Source organism: Arachis hypogaea, chromosome 9 (genome assembly GCF_003086295.3).
Source record: "Arachis hypogaea cultivar Tifrunner chromosome 9, arahy.Tifrunner.gnm2.J5K5, whole genome shotgun sequence".
Lineage (NCBI taxonomy): Eukaryota > Viridiplantae > Streptophyta > Magnoliopsida > Fabales > Fabaceae > Arachis > Arachis hypogaea.
This window is the reverse complement of record NC_092044.1, coordinates 82,432,751-82,457,095: the sequence shown is the minus strand read 5'-3', so window position 1 is coordinate 82,457,095 and position 24,345 is coordinate 82,432,751. Positions and strand designations below refer to the sequence as shown.

At 30.9% G+C, this 24,345-nt stretch overlaps 2 long non-coding RNA genes across 5 annotated transcripts; both read left to right on the top strand.

Annotated features, from left to right (window-relative positions):
- Nucleotides 1–4,058: 4,058 nt before the first annotated feature.
- Nucleotides 4,059–5,797, top strand: LOC140174983 (uncharacterized). The gene is made up of 2 exons (XR_011865146.1): nucleotides 4,059–4,404; nucleotides 5,590–5,797. It is a non-coding gene; the product is annotated as an uncharacterized lncRNA (long non-coding RNA).
- A 13,024-nt stretch (nucleotides 5,798–18,821) lies between these two features.
- On the top strand, nucleotides 18,822–23,180 carry LOC112713010 (uncharacterized). 4 transcript variants are annotated; one of them, XR_011865871.1, is made up of 7 exons: nucleotides 18,822–19,010; nucleotides 20,076–20,174; nucleotides 20,430–20,601; nucleotides 20,921–21,019; nucleotides 21,162–21,248; nucleotides 22,107–22,183; nucleotides 22,923–23,180. It is a non-coding gene; the product is annotated as an uncharacterized lncRNA (long non-coding RNA). The 4 variants fall into 4 exon arrangements; XR_011865870.1 differs by having other exon boundaries at nucleotides 20,921–21,044; XR_003158035.3 differs by lacking the exon at nucleotides 22,107–22,183.
- The last annotated feature ends 1,165 nt before the right edge of the window (nucleotides 23,181–24,345 follow it).

Here is a 24,345-nt window from a genome sequence, read left to right as displayed (position 1 = left end):
TTCATTAATTCATACATTCCTTTAATCTTTGTTCTCTACTCTCCTGTGGCAGAGATTCCTTTAATTTTCTTTCTTTCCTTTACTTTTCATTCTTCCTCTTCTTTTCTTTCTTATCAAATCGAACTTAAAACATAACTTAAAGCAAAATCCCTTCTCAAAAGATTGAGTTTGAAACATCATACTTTTCTTAATAAATCGGTTTGAAAACAAAACTTTTTTTTGTAATAAATAAAAAACAAGTAATATTCTTAAATTAAATTTGCTTTTAAAACTAAAGAAAATTCATTTCTTCATTTAGACTTTACAAATCCCTCCAACCATACTCATTTAACATTTAATACTAACCAAAATCACATTCTTCCGTATTTTTACCAGCCCTTCATCAGCACCTATTCATCATCATGCTAATACCAAAATCAATTACCATCCACTTTCATAACCATAAATTTCAGCATCGAACACAATCTCAATTCAAATCCAATTCATAAACTCAAATCACATTTCAATTTAACAAGTAACACCAAATTGACCAACACTCACAACTACAATCAATTCTCATCAATTAAACACACAAAACACGTGTAAATTATTTGCAATTACTCAATAAATTTTTTGGCATTCTTAAATTAAAAACTTGTAATTTTAAAATATAACCCCTACCTCCGTATGAAATCAAAATCAACGAAAGTTCCGGAGAAAATTTCTGACCGAGCTGCTGAAGAGGAAAGCTTCAGAAATCATCTGTGCCTCCTAGAACTCCAGTTGGCCGAACTCAAGGGGAAGAGGAGCTACGTCACCGTCAACTTCCACCGATCAAAAGTGACGCCAATACGTAGAAGAGGAGGATACGAATACTTTTACCGGATTAAATTCTTTATTGGAGTTACGGATCTCAAGAAATCAAAGTCGGAAACCTTATGGTCATGGAGGTTCTCTCTTCCTCACTCTCGGTTCCTTTTTTTCCTTTCAAGTTCAGTGACAAATGAAGAGAAGTGAATATGGATTCTTGATTAAGTGGCATTAGTTTATTGAAATGAAAGGACATGTGTCATACTTTTATTTATATATATATATATAAAAGGGTAATGAAATTATATGATTATTAAGATACATATATATATATATATATATATATATATATATATATATATATAAAAGGGTAATGAAATTATATGATTATTAAGATACATATATACATATATATATATATATATATATATATATATATATATATAAAAGGGTAATGAAATTATATGATTATTAAGATACATGTGTCATGTTTATATATATAATAGCTAAATTTGGCTTTTCTTATCTTTCCTTGGTTTCCTTAAGGCTTCGGCCAAAGGAATAATAATAATAATAATAATAATAATAATAATAATAATAATAATAATAATAATAATAGATTAACTTAATTTTGTCTATCAAAATAGTTTTTAATAAATAGTTCAAACTAATAGAATAAGTTATAATTAAATTAAACTTCAATAATCATAAAATTTTATTTAATTATTTTTGTTAAAAATAATTTTCTTAAAAATAAATTCTTAATATAATATAATAATTTATAAATAACTAATTACTTAATTTTTAAAAATCTGAGGTCTTACATCCTACCCCACTTATAAAAATTTTCGTCCTTGAAAATTACTATAAAATAAAAAAGGTTCATATGGCATACAAGTACCAAGGTGAAAGTACGATTATAAAACTGAAGTTACAAGACAAGATTGATACAAAAGATGACATGGTTTCAAACGTGTGATGGTAAAACAAGGTGGCGAAAGATTATAAAATAGGCATGGGGCTAAAACGACATGCTTAACATTCGTATATTGAACGTGTGGTTTGTTCACACCCCAAATCTTCCACCCTTTCAGTGACACAGGTTCAGAGACTCAGTAAGAAGCTGCAAACGATTAGTAGATTTACTTGTGATTCCTATTATTTTTATAGAGTTCCCTCGTCCTTGTTGCTTCAGGGTTTTTATTTTATCCAGAGGGATAATTATTGTATTTGAGTTTTACATTGAATTTAATTGTATGGCATGTTTTATTATTAATAATTATGTGATTATTGTTATTTGGAGACCTTTTGTTATGTGATTTTAATTACTAAAATCTATTTTCTGGTATTTTCTTATAAACTGAAACGCGATATCGACCTAAAGGCTCAATATTAAATAGTAAATAAAGAGAACAGGTTAGTAACTCCTTACTTTTGGTACGATTTAGGGTGTTACATTATGGTATCAGAGCAGTTCATTCCTATTAGAGTCTTGGTTATGGACTGATTATGCTTCACTGCATACTCTGAGTGTCTGTCATGTAATAGGACTTGTCCTAATGATAAGAGTTTGAGTTTTGAGATGCATAACTGTCTGTTGATTAATGCTGTTAGCTTACCATTGCATACCTCATGGTAATAAGTCTGGCCAACTTAATACTAATGATTTATGTATATGAGAGTACTAACGGGTTATCATAGACGCAATAGAAGTAATAAGTAACGTAAATTCCTTTAACGCATAATCCTTATTCGTGCTAATGTGAATCTCTTCCTTGGTTGTTTGCCGTAAGACTTTTTGTTTCAAACTTCTTTCATCAGATATGGTTTCTTTCACATTTTGCAAACTGAACATGCAACACCTATCTATTTCTTTTCTTCGATATTTTTGAAAATGGAGTTGATATGAATCTTTTCCATTTTATATCAATTTTCGAGGGCAAAAATTTTTGTAAGGTGGGTAGGATATAACACCCAAGTTTTTAAAATTAAATTTTAAAACTTTTATAAGAAAACTTGCAAGGACAACTAATTAAACATACACAAGCATAATCATACAGGTACTGTCGTACATATATATATATGTAGAAATACTACTATATACAACCCAACACTCCGGGCCCTGGTCCATATAGAAAACCCCTAAACTGGCACCCGAACTAGCCTAGTCCACTATGTACACCCTACTCTCTCAGTGAGTCTGACTAAAAGTGAGAGATTAACACAAAGGCTAGGCTAACACAAAAAAAAACTATCAAAAGGCACAACCGCAGCTCCCAGGACTCAGCTGTCTTCTCGTGTTTATACATTCTTTAATGTTATTCTGAATTGTGGTGACTAGATATTTCGTTGTGAATTACTTGAACTGTGGTAATCCTGACTAAACTAACCACCCTCGACCTTACTAAGAACCCCCCAGTTCTTACCCCTTCTCTTCCTCCCCTTCAGATGGAGACCGGAGTTATATTTTACGAGATGGACCCTCCCTATATACACGAGGATATTGTACAGCATAGGTTTTATGTAGTATCTGCGGAGATTAGGACTCGTATGTACATTCTGCGTGATCATCCTTTCCATCATCCGATTGACACTCCACAGTTTAACCCCGACATGCCCTATGAATTCTCACTGCAGTGGCTCCACCCGGATGCTCCATTTCACCCGTTTGATGATGGGCCGGTGCCTCACCAGCATCCCGATCAGCCTACGGATCAGGCGGACCTTGAGCCTGAAAGCCCATGGAGGAGCATTTTCCACAGTTTTCTTATAAACGTTGAAAATTAAGTAATTAATGATTTATAAGTTATCATATTATATTGAGATTTTTTTTTTAAGAAATCTATTTTTTTAACAAAGATAATTAAATAAAATTTTATGATTATTGAAGTTTAATTTAAATATAACTTATTTTATTAGTTTGAACTATTTATTAAAAATTATTTTGATAGGCAAAAATTAAATTAATCTTTTATAGTTATTATTATTATTATTATTATTAGTTACTTCTTTCTTTTTTATATATATATATATATATATATATATATATATATATATATATAACCAATGAGGTATGTTTTTTTTCATGACACCTAACCCTTTTCTTAATAAATGCTTCAGCACTAATCCATTCTTTCTTTTAAATCATGAACAAGTCAATTAAGAAACAAAAAGAAAGGAAACGTGGCTTGTATATATATAACACTTTGACACCTAATGAGTTTTAGTATCACAAAATTCTCATTCGATACCCTTAGCCTTTAATCACATTCATCTCTTTCATATCACCGAATGAACGAAAGAAAAAAAAAGAGAGAGAAACACCGTGAGAAAAAGAAGAGAACGAAACCATGGAACCGTGAGTTTCCAACTTTGATTACTTGCGATCCGCAACTCCAATAAAAAATCTAATCCGGTAAAAGTGTTCGTATCTTTCTCCTCTACGTGTTGGCGTTACTTTTGTCCGGTGGAAATCGACGGTGACGTAGCTCCCCTACCCCTTGAGCTTGGCCAACTGGAGTTCTAGGAGGCACGGAGGATTCCGGACGTTTTTCCCTTCAGCAGCACGGTCAGAAAGTTTCTCTAGAGTTTCGAGTATTTCGATTACGTACGAAGGTAGAGGATTTTGTTTTGAAATTAACTGATTTTAAACTATGAATGCCATGGAAGTCTAGTGGGTATTTGTAAATAATTTATGATTGTTTGAAATGACTGAATGATGAGTTTGAGTTGTCTTTGTGACTGAATTTGATGAATATGTATTTGATTTCTCGATTGAAAAGAGGTTGAAAATGGTTCAGTTGGGACCCGAAAGAGGGTGGCTAACCCCGAGTTTTAGGGGAAGTGCTGCCGAAATTTTATAAAAATCTGAGGTTTTATTTGAAAAGTTATTTTAAAAGATTTGGTTTTGGAAAATTAAATTATTTGAGATTTATTTAGTTGAGAAAAGGTGTATTCTATTTTTAAACTAGATTTATTAAGAAAAATATAATGTTTTAAATCCAATTTTGTAAGGACAGATTTTGTTCTAAGTGTTGTTTTGAGCTTGGTTTTTTAAGAAAAGGAATCTCTGCCACAGGAGAACAGAGAACAAAGATTAAAGGAATATATTAATTAATGAAGCGTCTGCCACAGGAGAGCAGATGTGACATTGTTTGGACCTTAGTACCAAATGTAAAGTGGGGACTCCCACACACTGAGAACTATTTTCCAGATGTACGCTTATTGATTTGGAAAGTCACACTGATGCGGCCTAGCCGTACGACTTATAAGCACACTGATGCATCTGGAAAGCCATATCTGGGACTTGTGCCCGGGTAATGTCAGGAGCGGGTAGGCAACCGACACATGAGCTCATGGCCTGCATTAGGGATAGACATGCATCATGTTGTTTGCATATTTGCATTTGATCGTGCTTGCTTGTTTTGTTTCTTTGTGATTGTGCTATTTGTCTTGTTGTGACTTGCTTGTACATTGAATTGAATCTCTTGCTTGTACTATTTGTTTGTAAATGTATTAAAGTGATTACGAATTGACATTTGACTGAGGATTAACTACGTGGCTGAAAGACGAATAATGTGACTAGTTTTATATTTAAAATTTAATTTAAGTTTAGAGATTTTAAAAAGAGATAATTTGTTTGCTAAAATAGAACAAGAGTATTTTCAAAGGGTTCAATAAAAATAAAATTTTATTGAGTAAAGTTAACTATTTGCACTTTATTTTATTACTTTTACGGCATTCCTATTCCCTACTGAGAACGTGTGGTTTGTTCTCACCCCAAATCTTTCACCCTTTCAGTGACACAGGTTCGGAGACTTAGTAAGAAGCTGCAGACGATTAGTAGATTTACTTGTGATTCCTGTTATTTTTATAGAGTTCCCTCATCCTTGTTGCTTCAGGGTTTTTATTTTATCCATAGGGATAGGTATTGTATTTGAGTTTTACATTGAATTTAATTGTATGGCATGTTTTATTATTAATAATTATGTAATTATTGTTATTTGGAGACCTTTTGTTATGTGATTTTAATTACTAAAATCTATTTTCTGGTATTTTCTTATAAACTAAAACGCGATATCGACCTAAAGGCTCAATATTAAATAGTAAATAAGGAGAACATATTACTAACTCCTTACTTTTGGTACGATCATGACGTGCTAAAGGTTAGGGTGTTACAGTATCTTTCTCCCATTTATTAAATCAATTATGTATTGAAATACTTTTATTTTTTTGTCTCTAAAAAATTGCAAGAAGAGAAACGACTCATAGTTAAACATGCCAAAAACTCAATTACAAATTATCAATAAAACCTCTATTTTTAATGATAACTATAAGAAAAATGATTATATTTTTTAATAATTTGTGAGTGATGTCAGATAGTATAAAAGATGTTTATTTGTGATAGATTAGGTCACGGTCAAGGATGATTGAGAGAAGATGGAGTATACATTTTTTGCAATTATATGATTTACATAGACAAGAAAGAATGAAGCGATTTTCTAAAGAGAAAAAAATATGCTTAATTAAATTTTGACTGAAAATAAATTGTTTTATCATTTGTGAGATTTAGAAGAGATAAAGCCAAGAGAAAAAAATTAGTCTTATTTTATATAGTTTAGTTGCAGACTTAGTTATGATTTTTTAAAGTTGGATTATAAAATCTGATTTTCTACTTTACTTTTAAATGAAGTCAGAAATTTTGAAAAGCTATGACTAATCTCGTGGTGATCGGAATTGCTTGAGACCAAGTCTAGATTAAAATTGAGAATATGTGGAGCTGGACTGAAAAATTTGAGGCCTTTTCGTTAAATACACAATTTATGGCAAATTTTTAAAGTTGAGTCATCAAATTTTGTCTTGCTGCGGCTCCTCCAAGCTGAGTTTTGGAGCGAAACTAATTTTATTTTAAAATTGATTAACTTGGTTTATTTCTCTAAAATTTTAGAATTTTATAAGTTAAGGATTGGAAGTTGTGAATTTTTGAAAATTGGTGATCAAAACTGGAAAGAATCAGTTTTTAGCAAAATATGCATCAACTTCCAATGCTTGCAACTCTTAAAATTGAATAGCGATTGAGTTGCAAGCAAGGCACACTTGTTGCCAGATAATTTAGGAATCTCCAAACTAAATTTTAGCCTAATTAAGGTTATGTAGTAAAAGTTGTACAAATTCAAAGATTCTAAGCTCGTTGGTTTCTAAACAAATTGATGTAACATTACTAAGCTTTTCCTTTTACTGTTGCATGGAAGTTAAATTTTATCTTCATTTTCAAATCACAAATTGGATTGTGTAGGATAATATTAGTTGTATGATCAATGAATCTTATGATTCAGAAAATCCTCTCACTCCAAATGAAACTTTTTTACTTGTGAGAGGTGAAAAAAAGTGGTGCAAGTTATGGCATAAAGGCTTCAAAATCTAAGTTAAGGATTCAAGCACAACTTCAAGAGGCAATGTAAGACTGTGAGGAGCTAACAAAGAAAATAGATGTGCTCAAAGAAAAACTTGAAGAGCAACAAATACGGAAAGAGGAAGAATTAGCTCAATTGGAAGCTCAACAAGCCGTTGTGAACTCTTTAATAGCGCGCTTTGACAATGAAAGAAACTAGACCCTAAAGGTACTCCTAAAATTGCTTATGGTTTTAATACATTTTCCTAGATGATTCCTATATTATTAGTATAGTTTAATTTGTATATGGATCTATTTATGACATTTTACTTGTGTCATGGTTGAGAAATGATAAATGTCCTATTATTTAGTTTGATAAATTCGGTTGTGTATTCGCTGATAAATAAGTTATGAATTTGTTGTTTTTGTTGGAACCGTAGACGGTGGAAATATTAAAGTTTTAGGGGAGGTTCTGCCAAAATTTTTCTAAACATTTTGGATAAAACTTAATGGAAAAAATTATAATTAGTGTTATATCTTGTTTCTAATTTTATGTTTCGCTTTTTCTTATTTACAGGAGTGCTGAAATAGTGACCACATGCTACCTTGAGGGCTCAAAAATATTTTGATTCATAAAGACACTAATCTATGTTAGAACTTTTAATTTTTGGTTAAACTTATGCAAGACATATAACTTGTAGAACTAATCAATGTACTCACTAAGGTTATTTTGATTTAAAACAATTTTTGCTAAATGAGGCATGTTTAAATTATGTAAGTTTTTGCATATTATATAAATGTAGACTTGCTTATTAAAATAGTTAATATATTAGTTAATTTAAAAAATAATTTAGAAAATTATGCATGCAATAACTAAAGAAAAAAAACGTTACAAAATCAAGTTACATTTTGTAACAAAATTTTATGATAGGAAAAAATAGATTGTCACTAAAAATACCTTGAAGATCAAAATTTGTTACCACTTTTGTAACGACTTTTGGTTTTTTGTATCAGAAAAATTTGTTACAAAATATCACTTTGAATTGTAACAGTTCTATTTTTTGTTACAAAACTTTTTGTAACGGAACATACTGTAACGACCCTTTTTTTGTTACAAAATCCTTTTGTTTCAAAATTTCAATTTTTTGTAACAATTTTTTTTATTACAGATATTGCTTTTTCTTGTAGTATGATACTGTATTCTGATTTTCAGTCTCAACTTTTAACGAGCATAAATATAGAATTCATTACATCCATACATGTATTTTTTAGAAAATAAAATTATGAAATAATAAATTAAATTTCTGATTTATAATATTATTTAATTGATATATACCATCAATCATTTATTTTGTAATTTTTCTAGATAAATGTATTAATTTTACTATTATATTTTTAAAAATTTTATATGCGGTTAATTTTTGTGATAGGATTATGACACTAATGACAATATAAAATAGTAATACATGAATTTGGTGTCCAAAATTTCTTTCTAATATTACCCTTTCTAATTAACTTTCGACTTAACGTCAATTATTCAGTTTAAAAAAACTTCCACTAATTTCTCCCACCTTATAATCATGTTATTAGAATAACTTTACTTTTCATCCACATTATCCTCTTCCTTATTCCATTCTCTTCTCTCAGGTTTTCTACTTTTATTAATTCTTTTTTATATCTATGTATCTTTCTCCCATTTATTAAATCAATTATGTATTGAAATACTTTTATTTTTTTGTCTCCAAAAAATTGCAAGAAGAGAAACGACTTATAATTAAACATGCCAAAAATTCAATTACAAATTATCAATAAAGACTCTATTTTTAATGATAACTATAAAAAAATGATTATATTTTTTAATAATTTGTGAGTGATGTCAGGTCGTATAAAAGATCTTTATTAATGTTAGATTAGGTCACGGTTATAGAAGATTGAAAGAAGATGGAGTATACATTTTTTGCAGTTATATGATTTACATAGACAAAAAAGAATGAAGCGATTTTTTAAAGAGAAAAAGTATGCTTAGTTAAATTTTGACTGAAAATAAATTATTTTATCATTTGTGAGGTTTAGAAGAGATAAAGATAAAGGAAAAAAATTAGTCTTAGTTTATATAGTTTAGTACTCACTACGTACTCTATGATACTGTATTCTGATTTTCAATCTCAACTTTTAACGAACATAAATAGAGCATTCATTACATGCATATATGTATTTTTTAAAAAATAAAATTATGAAATGATAAATTAAATTTCTAATTTATAATATTATTTAATTGATATATACCATTAATTATTTATTTTGTAATTTTTCTAGATAAATATATTAATTTTACTGTTATTATATTTTTAAAAAACTTATATGCGTTTAATTTTTGTGATAGGATTATGGCACTAATGTTTGAAAAAAAATATAGCAAGAAGGATCAAGTTGTAATAATAATCAAAGTTTTTTTTAATATATTTTTTCTGCATAAATAACAGTTAAAAACTGTGAAAGTGTAATTTAAACTTTTTAAATGAGTAATTAAATCTAATATTTCAATTGAGAATTTGCTTCTACTAGCATTTTTTTTCTTTGTAAACTATTTTTTATTTTTTAAATACAACCAAACTACAATATTTTTACAGATAATTTAATAAATTGAATATAAAATTTAGAATTATACATGAAAATAAAGAATACTTTGAATATAATATTTTATCTTTGCTTCAAATTAAATACTGTTGAAAAAATAAATGAATAAACTTATATAATATTTATAAATAATTACTTTATAAATGTTTATCTTGATCTTGTTACACATAATAATAATAATATAATATTTTTTAATATTTTATTTAATTTAAATTTATAAATTTTATACAGTTTAAAATTTAAATAACTTATAAAATTTTTATATTTATTTTTAAATATTTTTTATTCTTAATTTTTAAATTATTTTATAAAATTTATAATTTTAAAAATAAAAATATAAAAATTAATCTTTTAAAAACAATAAAAATGCGGCCTGTTGAGCCGCTAGGATTAATAAATAGTGTTCCTAAAATATTTTTGATAGAATATATTTAATTTTAAAATTATTATTCTACCCTTTAATTTTACCTAAATATCTATTATATCCAAATTCATTTATAAAATCTATAATTTCTAATTATAACTGATAATCAGAAACCCTAATTTCACTCAAATCCTAACCCTCACATCTCTTCTCTTCACCACCGCACATACACATGAAAAATAAGAAAGAAAGGGAGAAACAGAATTAGGAAAAAAGAAAAATTTAATGCTTACATTTATATCTATTATAGTATTTTTAAATTTTAAAAGCTATTTTGTCAAGTATAATTGATATTTCTTGTAAAGCTATTTTTAATTTAATTTATCAAATATAAATGCTAAAAATTTTTAAAAAATCATCTTTTAAAAATTAACTTTTACAAACTATTTTATAAAATAAAAGCTTTACCAAATTATACCTGAGTAAATTTTTCTTCCCCTTTCCCCCCAAAAACACACACTACAGAATTATTTTTCCCCTTTCCCCTTTTTGGACATCAGAATATTAGATCAAAAAAAGGTTTTGCCCCCTTGCCTTCGCAATTCAACTTTGAATTATTCAAAACCCTAACCCTAACACACCCACACACTCACACTCATTCACCATCACTCACCATCACTCACCGCTGCCACCACGCTCCCTTTCACACACACACACCCCCTAGATCCGAGAGAAAGTGTGAACCAGAGAGAGGAGAGTAGGGAGACGGAGATGAGAAGGCACTAGCGAGAGAACAGAGAGTGAGAGAGGGTGACCGTCGTGGAGCAGGGAGCCCGGAGGAGAGAGAGACGATTCGCAGACGAGATGGAGAGAGAGGACGAAGACGCGACGCAAGAGAGAAGGAGGCTGTTCTGCCGTGCACTGTCGTCGCTCCTAGGGTCGATTGAAGCCGCTGCCGCTGCTAGGGCTTGTTGTGCTTTTGTCCTCACTTTCAGCTTCTACGATTACTTCCTGTCCGTACTCCTAACCCCTCTCTCTCTCTCTCTCTCTCTCTCTCTCTCTCTCTCCCCACTTTCATTTCATTCTCATTTGAATTTCAATTTCAATTTTGATTCGATGTCTCTGCAGGCAACAATATATTTTATAAGTTGTATTGAACTGGAAGAAGGGAAGGGGATGGTTTGAACTTTGAACTGTAATGATAAATTTAACTTACGAACACACCCTTAATGGCCCTTTGGGAAACAATTCCTATTGCAACCAATTTGAAGTCTATTAAAATAATCTGCCTACTTTTCATTCCTTTCTCTGAGATTTTTGTCTTTGGTTGAACTCTAAAGAGCACATTGAATCATGATTGATTTAACTTATAGCTAATGCTAGAGAATTGAGGCAACTTATTGGTGTTTATCTTATTGGTGTTGTATACATTGCATGATTTGAGTTATAATTTTTTACTGTTTGTAAGCTTGCTGTTTGAGTTAAAATTGTCATTGATATAATTATTGGTCGGATTAACTAGAAACGTCTAAAATGCTTTTGCTTTGTTTTGTTAACATTGATCTAAGAAATCTTTGCATTATGGTTAGAATTTTGTTAGACAATATGTTTTATTTTAGGTACACAAGCTTCTTGGCAGTTGCTATTAGGATTGTGCTCTTTATTTTGGTGGATTTTTTGCTGTACTAATATGTTTCTTTTTTTGGGTGGGAGGTGGTGTAACATCCCGTATTTTTAAAAATCTAAATATGAATAAATTACGATTTCATCTTTTTAAGTTTAAACTTTATAATTTTAGAAATTATTATTTTAGAAATAATTAAATAAATTTGGAGATAATTTTATTTTGAATCAATTAATATTCTTAAGTAATTTTATTATAATTAAATATTTTGTATAATTTTAATAATTAAAAAATGAAAAAGAATTGTACAATCTAATTTAAGTAACTTTTATTATGAAAAAGTTATAATTATTTTATTAATTTGAGCCCTTATTTTATAAATTATTCAATTAAGAATAATTAAATTAGTTTTATTAATATTTTGAGTTAAGTTAATTACAATTCTTGTGTAATTTCTATAATTGGTTATTTTATATAATTTGAAACTAAAATTCTATAATAGAAGTATTTTATAATTTAATTTAAGAAATTTGTATTGTGATTAAATTACAATTTATTTTATTAAATTGAGCTATAAGAGATTAATTTATTAGGAATGATTCAATTAATTTTTATAAATACTTTGAGTTTAAGTTAATTAATGTGTATGTATAATTTTTATTATAATTAGTTGTTTTATACAAATTGAAACTAAAATTTTGATAATAGAGAGATTATGAAAGATTATGGCATATAATCTGAATAATTGATATTCTCGAGTTTAAACTGTATTTTATAAAATGTGATTAGTATGTTTACTTTATGATTTAAATTAAAGATAATTATTTGAGTTTATTGATATATTAGTAAATAAAATTTTACGTGTTTTAAAAGTAATCTTTATAGTATTATATTTGATTTCTGAATTGTTATTTTATCTCAAATACCTTGTAAAATTATTATATTACTGGTACATATTTTACCCTAACCTTAAAGTTCCTAAATAAAACCCTAATTCCATTAATCCCTAAATCAAAACAAGCAAAACATACACAGAAGGGGAAGAAAATAAACAGGAAAACAGAGAGGGGAAACGGGAAGAAGAGGAAGGAGAAGAGAGGGATAGGATTGAAGGGAAGGCGCCGGGAAAATAGGAAGTTAGAAGAAGTGAGTGAAACTGTGTTAAAAATTTACAGGTGGGTTGAAAATACTTTAACCAGCTGCAACTCGATTTTTCACTAACTTCATTGCTTTACAAAGTAGTTTTGCTCAAAAGGATGCTTTGAGAGCTGGGTGACATCTAAAAAATGGACAAGCTCAACTTACTCCAAAGAAAATAAAGCTAAAAAATTTTGTAGATCAAGTCTTAGATTTTAAATTTTTGAGTCAATGAACTGATATTGTTAAATTTACTGATCCACTTGTTTTTGTATTGTGTATTATTGATAGTGAAAATAAAGTTGCAATGAGTTTTCTTTATCAAGCTATTTATAAGACTAGAGAAGAGATGGTGAAAAGATTTAAAAAAAAGAAGTTTGTGGATCTAATTTAAAAATTATAGATACACATTGTGATTCACAGCTTCACAAAAAATCTTCATGTTGTTGGTTATTGGTTAAACCCATCTTCACAAAAAATCTTCATGTTGTTGGTTATTGGTTAAACCCATCTTTTTATTCAATTCTTAAGAATTTGAAAAGCACAAGAAAATGACTTCTGGCTTATTAGATGTCAATGAAAAATATGATTATGGTGGTCCATATTTGAAATCTAAGCTAACAAGTGAGATTAGAATCTTTTAAAATTTTGAGCATGACTTTAAAAGGTTGTCTACGACACTGAATGAAGCACAATGATGTCAGTTGAATTCTTATTCAATTCTGCTAGATAACCAACAAGGGGTCCAGCCAACTCCTGCCAACTCTTATAAGGTTGGACCCTAAAACCCACTGCAACAAAAAGCATCTCACTAGAATAAGTCAAACCAAAACCTAATTTCATCTTTTACCCCAATTCACAATACATATTGAAAAAAATGACTGCAGCACCCCCACTCTCTTTCTCCCCGACCGTCATATCCATGACGTCATCGTCGTTGCCATTTGGCTCGGCCTCTGCACTTTGCCACAACCACGCCAGTTGTGGCACTTCTGAAAGCTATCATCGAATATCCCGTAACGCCACTGCGCCGCCTTTCCTCCGGCTAGATATCGCCAAAAACCTCCAGCATTTGTTAGGCAAGAAACAACAATGGCAAGAATGGACATTAGACCAAAACAGAGCTCCCTCGTTGGGTTACTGCGCCGCGTCTCCTCCATCGAAGCATGACCAAAACCACTCGCAGACGTTAGGCTAGAAACAGAGCTCTCTCACCAAGCAAACCACCCTCGTCGTCTAGCATAATTGCTCCAGCCCCAGCCTCCATGCATCCTACGTCGTGAAAGACGTCAGTTACTCCTTCATCTCTGATTTCATGGGGACCCCAAATAGTGTAATTATTGATGGATGTTTCTTTACTTTTTAGATGGATGTTTCTTCTTTAAACATGTGTTCCATAGCTCTTTAGATGGATGTTTCTTTGTACTGTTAATAGATGTTTCTAAATTTAAGATTGCAGATATTCTTCATTATTGATGGATGTTTCTTTTTACTTTAGAAGGATATTTATTTTTATTGTACATGCATGTTTCTTAGTATATGATTGTGGATGTTTTTTTGTGTAGACGATTTGAAATGATTTCTTTTATGATTTATCAGGTTTTTTATGCTTCTTTTCTCATTTATTGGATATTTTTATTGATTTATTTGTTATTTATTTTTTAATTAATTGGATGTTTTATTTTTATTAATCGAATTTTTTTTTAGTATGAGTGGATCTTTTGGAAGTCATCAGATGTTTTTTTTATTTATTGGATGTTTCTTTTTGATCAATTGGATGTTTCTTGTACTGTTATTCATGATTTTTAATTTTTATTATATTTACCATCAGGCTATAATATATGGGTTGATGGATCTTGATATAATCAGAGAGGTTGTAGAAAAGATGATGATTGATAAATTGAATGTAGATATTATCCAGATCTACATGGAGGAAGGAATATATATGTGTAATCATTGGACAGCCTTATCTCTTTCTCCACAAAAAAAAAACTTTGTGAACGAGAGAGTTGAGAAGGAAGGTGATGTGGTGATCGACGCACTGCGAATCGTGATGGGAGAGGCGCTGCGGTGGTTGGGTGGCGTAGCTGCCAATGTGAGGGAGAGGGGCTGTAGATGTTGTCTTTGTTGCTGTGAATCGCGGAGTGTAAAAGGGGTTACAGTGGTCAGGCGATGGTACTATCGTGAAGTGGAGTGGGGTGTGGCGTTTGGCACTAGCTGCGGCACACAAGGAGGAAGCTGCAATGGTGAACGGCATTTGGCGGCACTGCACCTTGCTGTGGTTGATGCTACAGCGTTGTTTCCATTGCAGTGCGGTCGAAGCAGAAGGCGTGAGTGTGATTGTGAGGGATCTGTATGAATTGAAAGGCGCCGTGGGTGTAGGGGGTTGTTTTCTTTTTTATTTTGAGTTATTCTAGTGGGAATTTTTTGTTGCAGTGGGTTTTTAGGTCCAACCCAATGAGAGTTGGTAACAGTTGACTAGACCCCGTGTTAGCTACCTAGTGGGATTGTAATCTAAATTGGAGATGTAAAAACCGGATAAAAATAACTATCAAGCTTCATTGTATATACAGTTTGATATCTTAAATATTTTTTCGCTCTAACTCATTAACTTTTGACACTTAATCGTTTGTCAATGTAATTAACTAAAAATATAATCTATTTAAAACGATATTTTACATTACTTTTGAAAAGAAGGGAAAAAGGAAAAAAATGGAAACACAAATAGAAAGAAAAGCAAGCATATATCATTGATGACAACAAACTAAACCCAAACAAAGAAAGATGGACGAAATGCACACTGAAGAGACCAATAACAAGAGTGGACTATCCTTGCCTTATCTATAGTGGCATATTACTTACTGCATATTATTTACTGAGACAAACTAAAAGACTAATAGGCTTGTCCTTATTTACTCAAATTAAAATAAAAAACAACACAATCTGGCGATAAGATAGGAATTGAAGAGGGTTGCCTTATTTAATATTCATCGTTGTTCTTCTTCAGTTGGACTTGAAAGTTCAAGATAAGATCTCGGTATTTTTCGAGTATTGCCTAGTAGAAGCAGATAGCCCTATCGCAACCTTTTGAGGAAGCTTAGTGCTCAAGTCGACGTCTTAAGAAAGAGTGTTAAGTTGGCTGTCGAGATATGTAAAAACACTGACAGTTATCCTCTTAAGGGCAGAATTATATCTTATCTTTGCACATGTTGCACATGACGAGAGAAGATAATCACTGAGAAATGATAAATTAAAACAAATATGATAACTAGTATTTAATTTATATTCATAATAATATCTCCGGATTATTTAATTTTGTTGTTCATTTCTTTGGTTTGATTATTATTTCTCTTAAACTATTTCTTGAACATTGAATATTTAATGCAACATAAAAATGTCTTGTCTTAAAATTTATTTTGATTTGAAATATTCTATACTTTTTAAAATACAGAAATAAAAATAATGAATCTTTTTCTTTTAAATCATGTTTAGGAAAATATATATATTTTTTAAAATGATCCATTTTTCTTATACATTATTTAAATAATCTTTAAACTAAATATATAATTTATAAGAAAATTAATCACAAATCATAAGTTAATAACAAAAAAGAAATATGAAATTTCGGTATGATGATATTTACTGAAAAAGAAAGAATTAACCAACTAGGACAAAACCCACAGACATAAAATAAAAAGAAAAGAAAGAAAAGAAAAGAAAATTGACTTGTCATAAAATTTCAATTATACTTTGGATTATTTTATGTGTGCGATCACAAGCAAATGAATTATTTGGATTTTTATTTATAATTAATTGTTATGTTAAAAAATGTATTACATCGGAATTTTTTGGACAAGTATATTGCACATGACAATAATCTTATATAAGTTCATATTTTATAATTTTTATGTAGATAAGTGGCTAACTCTTTTGATAGAGATATAATTATTTGTGTTGCTTTAATTTTGTTATGTTTTTGAGATAATGAAATAGTAATTTAATATTATGATATAGTATCAAAATTTTAATAATTTAAAAATTTAGAGTTTAATTATTGTTAATTTTAAAAGAATGAACTAATTTCAGTATAAGAGAATGAAGGATTATAAATACCAATTCAAAGTAGGGACGAACGCGAATTCGATCGGATCAGATATAGTCAAAATATTGATTCGATCCACAATAAAATTATCAGATCATCTACTAGAAAATTAGTTATTACAGACGGATATTTCCGACGAATTTTATCCCACTGAAATGCAGATAAAATTTTAGAGGAATTTTTTTGTCGAAAAACAAAAAAAATGAATTAACATAAATTACAGACGGAAAATAGAATCCGTCGATAATTCTGTCGGTAAAATTAATTTTTTTTGTGGAAAATGATTACAGACGGAAAATCCGTCTGTAATTTAAAATTTTCCATCGGTAATATTGAGTTAACCCTAATTTTATCACCACGCTATCGACGTCTATTCACACTCCAGTCACCGTATCGACCTAAACCTTCGAACGTTGCCAGTAGCCTGTGGGGACAGAGTTGTCGTCGAACTCTTCTCCTCCTCCTCTCTTCGCCGTCCCACAAATTTCTGAGTTAAGCTCGTAGCGTCGCCGTCGCGAAGGGTTCTTCCCCTTCTCACCGTGCGTTGTTTCTGATTCTCTGCTTCTCGACGTTTTTTATTTAGGATTAAGCTAACGTTTGCCTTTGATTTTGTGATTTCATTTCCGATTTTGTGATTTAATCTCTGATTCCTTTAATTCTTTTTAGCACTTTTACGAACCTCTCCCTTACATAACAGAGCACTTAGGTTGCAAATCCATAATGAATTTCGGGTTTTCTCGCTCACATCAGTCTGTAAGTTCTTTTCACGCTGATCTCAATTTTTCCCCTTTAATACCACTTGAGTTTCTCAATATAACCCTAATTTTAACGACCTTTATCTGATTTTGCTCATTGACTTCTTTTGACTTGTCCATTTGTAATTTGGAATTTTTAGCTACTTATATTGTACATAAGCATAACTATGTAACAATTCCCAAATTTTCCATTCTAATTTCAGAAAGAAGCAACTGAAGTAATTACTATTATTTTGGTGTTTCTTTATTTAATGTTAAGCAGGTCTTTAGCGTGTAATTAGCTAATTGGGATTAAGCTAGTATTTGCCTTTGATTTAGTCTCTTCTGAGAAAGAAAACACTATGAATATTAAGGATGAATTGATAAAAACTGCATTAATCTGCACAGTATACCTCCTCATTATTAGGCTTTTATTTTCACCTGTATGGTATGCACTACATTCATTCATTTTGAGGTTAAAGAGAAAAAGGAAAGCAAATATAATGATTAGTATAGGACGACACACACACACACACTCTTTGTACAAGAATCTTGGTTGTTCCAAAGGGTAATTATGTAATTTTATTAATAATTGTTGGTTTTACTTAATGGCTGACTTGATTAGTATGTCCTTTTCTAACGGGAAGAGCACATTGAGGCATTGATGCTTGACAGAAAGAAGAATGTTGTTTGCAATCTGTGCATTCATACGGATACCCACACAAATATGCATATCTACTCACTACTCACTACCCACTATATCTAGTTACCTAGCTTTAATATTCTCTTTCTGTTTAGTTTCACTAATCATATCATTCCACATTATTACTTTTTGGATCTTGTAATAACTCTACTCCAAATTCAAATTTACCAAGCTACACATATTAATCAACATTAGCAGTAGCGTATGCTTTTCCTTAATTTCTTTAGCATCATCACACGTCATTTTTAAGCATGAATTGAGTTCTCAATGCCCTTCACTACTTTAATTTTCTCTATTATCATGTACAAGTTTTATAGGTAGCTCTGAGAATAAATGAAAATCTACCCCCTTTTACATAAGGAAATAATGTTTTCTGCATAATTGTGTGGTTTTCTATATAGAATAACCAAGCTGGACTATCTTTCTGCATAATTGTGTGTTTTCTTCCTGCATCAGGTTTACCTTCTTAAAAGGTTCCAAATTTTTCTGATGGATAAGGTTGCTCTGCATTTGCAAAATAGTTAAAAAGGTAAGTCAGAGTTATATCTTATAAATTTTTTAGAAAAAGATTATTGACCATTGCTGCACCACACAACCTTTTGGTTTAGCTTTTTGATTTCTTCTGTTAGAATTTGTCCCTGTAGAATTTGATTTGATTAGTTGCTTTCTGCAGAAATTTAAGATGATGGCCAATTCTATATACATGTCTTCTATATTAATTATTTGTGACTAGTAATGTTGGACTAGGCGTTAATTTTATATGTAAGATTATTACTTGATGAGGATTGATTGTTCTGCTTATACATAATAACATGATTATTTCATATTTTGATTACTTTTATGCATCAGACGTTTACTATAAATATATGAAAGAGCTTGCCGTGTAGCTTACTACCTAGTTTCCATTTTATTTTATTACTTTAGTTCGTATCTTTATCACACCATACTTTGATTTGTTTGTCGATCAGTACTTGGAAATCATCATCAATTCCCACACACTTCACGTTGTTTTTGTTATTGTAATAGTAATATATGTTACGCTCTCAAACGGGTTGAAATACTGCCAAATGCATGCATTCCTGACCTTAGTTTATTTAATTTAATTTGGTTTCTTAATTAGGCATGCATAATTATTAGACCCCAGAAATTGAACTTGCTGATATACAAATTGAAAATACTCAAGCGTTTCCTATATTATTAAAGAAGTTATTAGTTAAGACCGTTAAATAATAATTTAATTAAATATGTTAAAATATTTAATAATTTTTAATTAATAACTTCATTTATCATTTTATTTCTTTGAGATTACCATTCTGCAATCTATATACATTCTCTTTTTACTTCTTCTAAATTCTTGACTTGTTGGACACGATTTCACACAAGAATGATAAACTTACCTATAATCTTTAATTTTCTTTTTAATATATAGTTAGTAAACGATATTTTAGTCAAATATATATTACTTTAATCTTAAAATATTATTTTATAAATATTCATAAATTTGTGTGTTGATTTTATAACTATTTTTTAGTTTTTTAACTTGTCAATTCTTTATGAAATTATTAGTTGGTTACCTTTCTCTCCTGGTTCTCAGAAAATTACAGAGATCATCAAGAAGCGATATGATAAACCGTACAAAAAGTTTGGAGATGTCCCTCTTCTGACAAAGAAGCTTTGGTTTAAGGAGTGGAAGGTAAAAGTGTTAGATTGAATAAAATTATTTTGGATTGAAATATAGTAGGTGATTAATTGATAGTTGATTGTTATTTGGATTTGTAGAACAAGTGAGAAACTATTTTATGCAGATATTGCTGTAACTTCAAATCTTATTACCTCATTAGACAAGGATTATGAACGAGACTTAGATGCATGATATAATCTATTTAGTATGATTACTTTAACAGTATTTTTTATTGTTCTACTCCTCTCAACTTTATTGTTATGGTAGGCAGCTGCCAGAGAAAATGTGTGTGGGAGCTTTGCTTCTTGAAGGTGACAATTATGAGTTTTGGGTGACATTGGGATGTTTGTCTGATCAAAATACACTAAATCAACATGCTCTAATCAGAGGATTGCAGTTGAATGTATCTCTAGCTATTGCTTGGGGATATCTTGGGAAGGTACTCTCATCTGTCATTTATAGTAAGAGATAGTCCGGCGTGGTAACTGTTACTGTATGCATTTACTATTAAATAATTAGCTGTGCTTGTCAAATATTTTGGGGGGGGGGGGAGATAGAATTGGAAGACAGTAAGTTGAATATCAAATGCTATCCCCAGCACATCATCAAGTTCTGTGTGAAAAAAAATAAAAATAAAATATGGGATTGGAACAATTTTTCTACCTGCCCCTGCCTAATCTGAAATGAATGTTAAAAAGTGAATTTTATTTGGATTGCGGGTTTCGAGTTCTAGTGCTAAGAGTTTTGTTCTATTTCAGAGATAAAACTTGTGGATGTTCTAGAGATAAACTATTCATCTGATGATCAGCCCAATCCCCGTGGTGAAATATGTGTCAGAGGTCCCATTATTTTTCAAGGTTATTACAAAGATGAAGTTTAGACGTAACCACCTTGCTTGTTCTGTGATTTCTTTTAATATTTTCAATTAGATTTTTATATCTTTTATGAGATTTACCTTGTTCGTTTAAGATTTTCTTGAATTTTGATTAAATTGAGCAGGAGAGAAGTGATTAATGAAGAAGGATAGTTGCATATAGGAGATATTGGAATGTGGTTACCTGGTGGTCGTCTCAAAATTATTGATAGGTGAGATAGTACCATCCTAATTATATTTCATATGTTTTAGTACTAAGCATGGCTTCTTAAAGTACTGTCCATCAATGAAGTGATACTATTCCCGTTGGGCTGCACATCTGCTGTGTTCATTGAGTAGACTATCAATGCATTTTAAGGTGAACCTTAGTATTATCTTCTTCTGGTGCTCTGTTCAATGAGTGCCATTTTTGCAAGACTTCTAACTTAGCATTACTTCCATTTAACTTTCATATATTAGACTTCAGACAAATGAGCTAAAGCATATATTACAGCTATCTTCCTGTCTACTTCTTAGCTACATGTAATATACAAACAAGAGATTTTATTTTGTTATGACCGAAAAAAAAAAAGAGAAGAGGGTTTAATGAGTCACGTGACTCACCCCCCTTCCCAACCCCACTTATTTTCTTTTACCCGAAACCCTTCTCCCTTTCCTTTCAATTTCATTTATTCTTCTTCTTCATCTTCTCCCTTCCATCATCTCATCTCTTCTTCTTGAAATCATACACTATCATTAAATCCACTTCTTTCATTTTACTTCCTTCTCCTTCTCTTCTCTTCTTTATTTTATTCATTCAAATTTCTTTTATCACAACCCTAAATCATGGAGCTTCAACCTATTTAGTGAAGAAAGTATTCAACTTTTGAGTTCTAGTTATTATTGAGGCTTCAAGGTAACTCTTTGACTCAATAATTAGCTATATCTCAAATTTTTAGCATCCATATACTTGTGGGTATAGCAAAATCCGAATTAGGGTTAGAAAATTTGGGGCTTTTGTCAATGTGAGTAAGATTATGTTAATTGACAATATTAGTAGCTCACAAATATCATTATTGTCATATTTCTAGAGTTGTAGAGTTATTGGACATCATTTGGTAGCTCGTTGACGCGCTCAGAGTTGCTTCCGGTTCTTTGAAATCAAGTTGTGAGTGGATATTATATCTATAATTGTTTTTAAATATATTATTATCAATATCTATCTTGAATCATTAATTTTGGAGTTTGAAAATATTTTATTATTGTGATTTTTGAAATTTTGAAAATAAATATTGATTTGTGAAACTTACAATTTTATAAAAATACACACGAGACGATATTTATATATTTTGTAAAGTATAAATGTTTTCTTATTTGACTTATTTAAATTTTAATTAAATTTTAGTATGCAATCTTATATATATTGATTTGCTATGGAATTTAGTAGTATGTTATAAGCACTAGAGATTTTTTTTAAGTGATTTGGTTTGAATTGGCTTGGGAGACTCTGACTAGAAAACCACAGTTAACGGCGGTTATGACGTTAACCTAGATGCATCTGGCTCAGACCTCAGCTAGCAGGGGCGTTGCTAGCCTAACGTGTAGGCCACACGTTGGATCTGTTATACCGTACGGGCACACTAGAGGAAAGGGCTACCCTTAGAGGTGGAGCCGCCCTAGGTGTGTAATATTTGATTTGATTTGACTTCTGGAATGAGAACTCCCATTTCAGTTCATCCGCTTAATTATTTATCTAATTATTTGTATAAGTAATTAATATGAATTCTTCATCTTCAGAAAGAAATATAATTTTCAAGGTAAACTTTGTATTGTCTCGTGTGGGTTATAGATGTAATATTTTCTCACTAAGTTGCAAAACTCACCCTATTATATTCCATGTTTTTCAGATACAGGAGTCATTCCAGGTTCCATTCCACCTGCCCCTCAGCAGATCTTAGTCATTTTGGTGAGCCCTTCTTCTTTCCAAGGGCTAAGTAATTATGTAATGGAACCTTTGCTCAAAATTTAGATTATGTCAATGCTCCATATGTCACAGGCAGGATCCTCGTGTGGGTTATGTTATTTTAAATTTTGAACTGTTGGGGTAGTAATTATGATTTGGTTATGTAAGACTTATGGATCTAATCATATACTCTAGTTATCAACTTGATATATATATATATATATATATATATATATATAATGCGTATTTTGGATATATTTGATTGTAGATATGATTGGAATGTGTTGTTGTTGTTGTCCTTGGAAATGGATGTTTATTATTAATACATGGAGTTAATATTTATGTTGGTAGGGTCCTAGAAACAGAGGAGATTCTGTCCATTTTTCTAAAAATTTGGTCTTTTGGCTTGCTGAGGGACTTGTCCCTTGAGCGCCAGTCATGGCTTGGTTCGGGCCATGACAAAGTGGTATCAGAGCCTTAGGTTTTTCTGTGTAATATGGAGCAAGTGTTCTTTAGTAAGATCACAATTGTGCAAATGGAAGCCGGCCCATTTTCACAAAGTGTGATGTTACTAGAGGCCTATAGGAAGTTGTCCTCAATCTTTTGGTCTCATAATTTTTTCTGTTTGTCCTATTGTCTTTGAACTTCATATACATATGTCGTTGGTGATCCAATTGCTTTATTTACTCAATAGGTGGAAGATGCCACCTAAGAAAAGACGTGGTGGAGCTGTTAATGCTCCTGATACTTCTGAATCCAATAGGGCAGTTTCTCCGCCACTTGGAGCGCTTCGACAAAGGCCAAGGAGCCAAAGGATAGCTGATAGGCGTAAAGGAGAGATTCCCCGTGAGAGAGTTCAAGAGAACCCCGCAGTAAGAGAGGCTCAACCGGACTTAGTAGCTGAATTGAGGGGAATGAATCAAACTCTTAATGCGGTGTTACAGGTTCTAACAAATCCAAATAAGGGTGGAGCAGGAATTCCTAATATGCCAAATCCTCAGCTTCATAGGGTTCGTCAATTGTTTGGGGATCAAGAGCCGCCAATTGAAAAATATTTGAAGTTGAATTCGTCCACTTTCAATGGAGATTCATTAGATGAAGATCCACAACAATATCTAGAGGATGCGAAGAAAGCAATTCGAGCTCTCAGGTGCACCAAGGAATGGGCTGTTGAGTTAGTATCCTACAACTTGCGTGGTTCAGCAAGATATTGGTATGAGTCTCTTCTTGAGAGCAAAGAAGCAGCTGGACTTCCTCCTCCTTCTTGGGAAGAGTTCACTGAACCAAGCATGGAAGTTTAAGGACAACTGTGGGTCGGTGGCTACCTAAGGAAACTCCGATTTGATCCGCCCCTCAGCTGGGAGGCA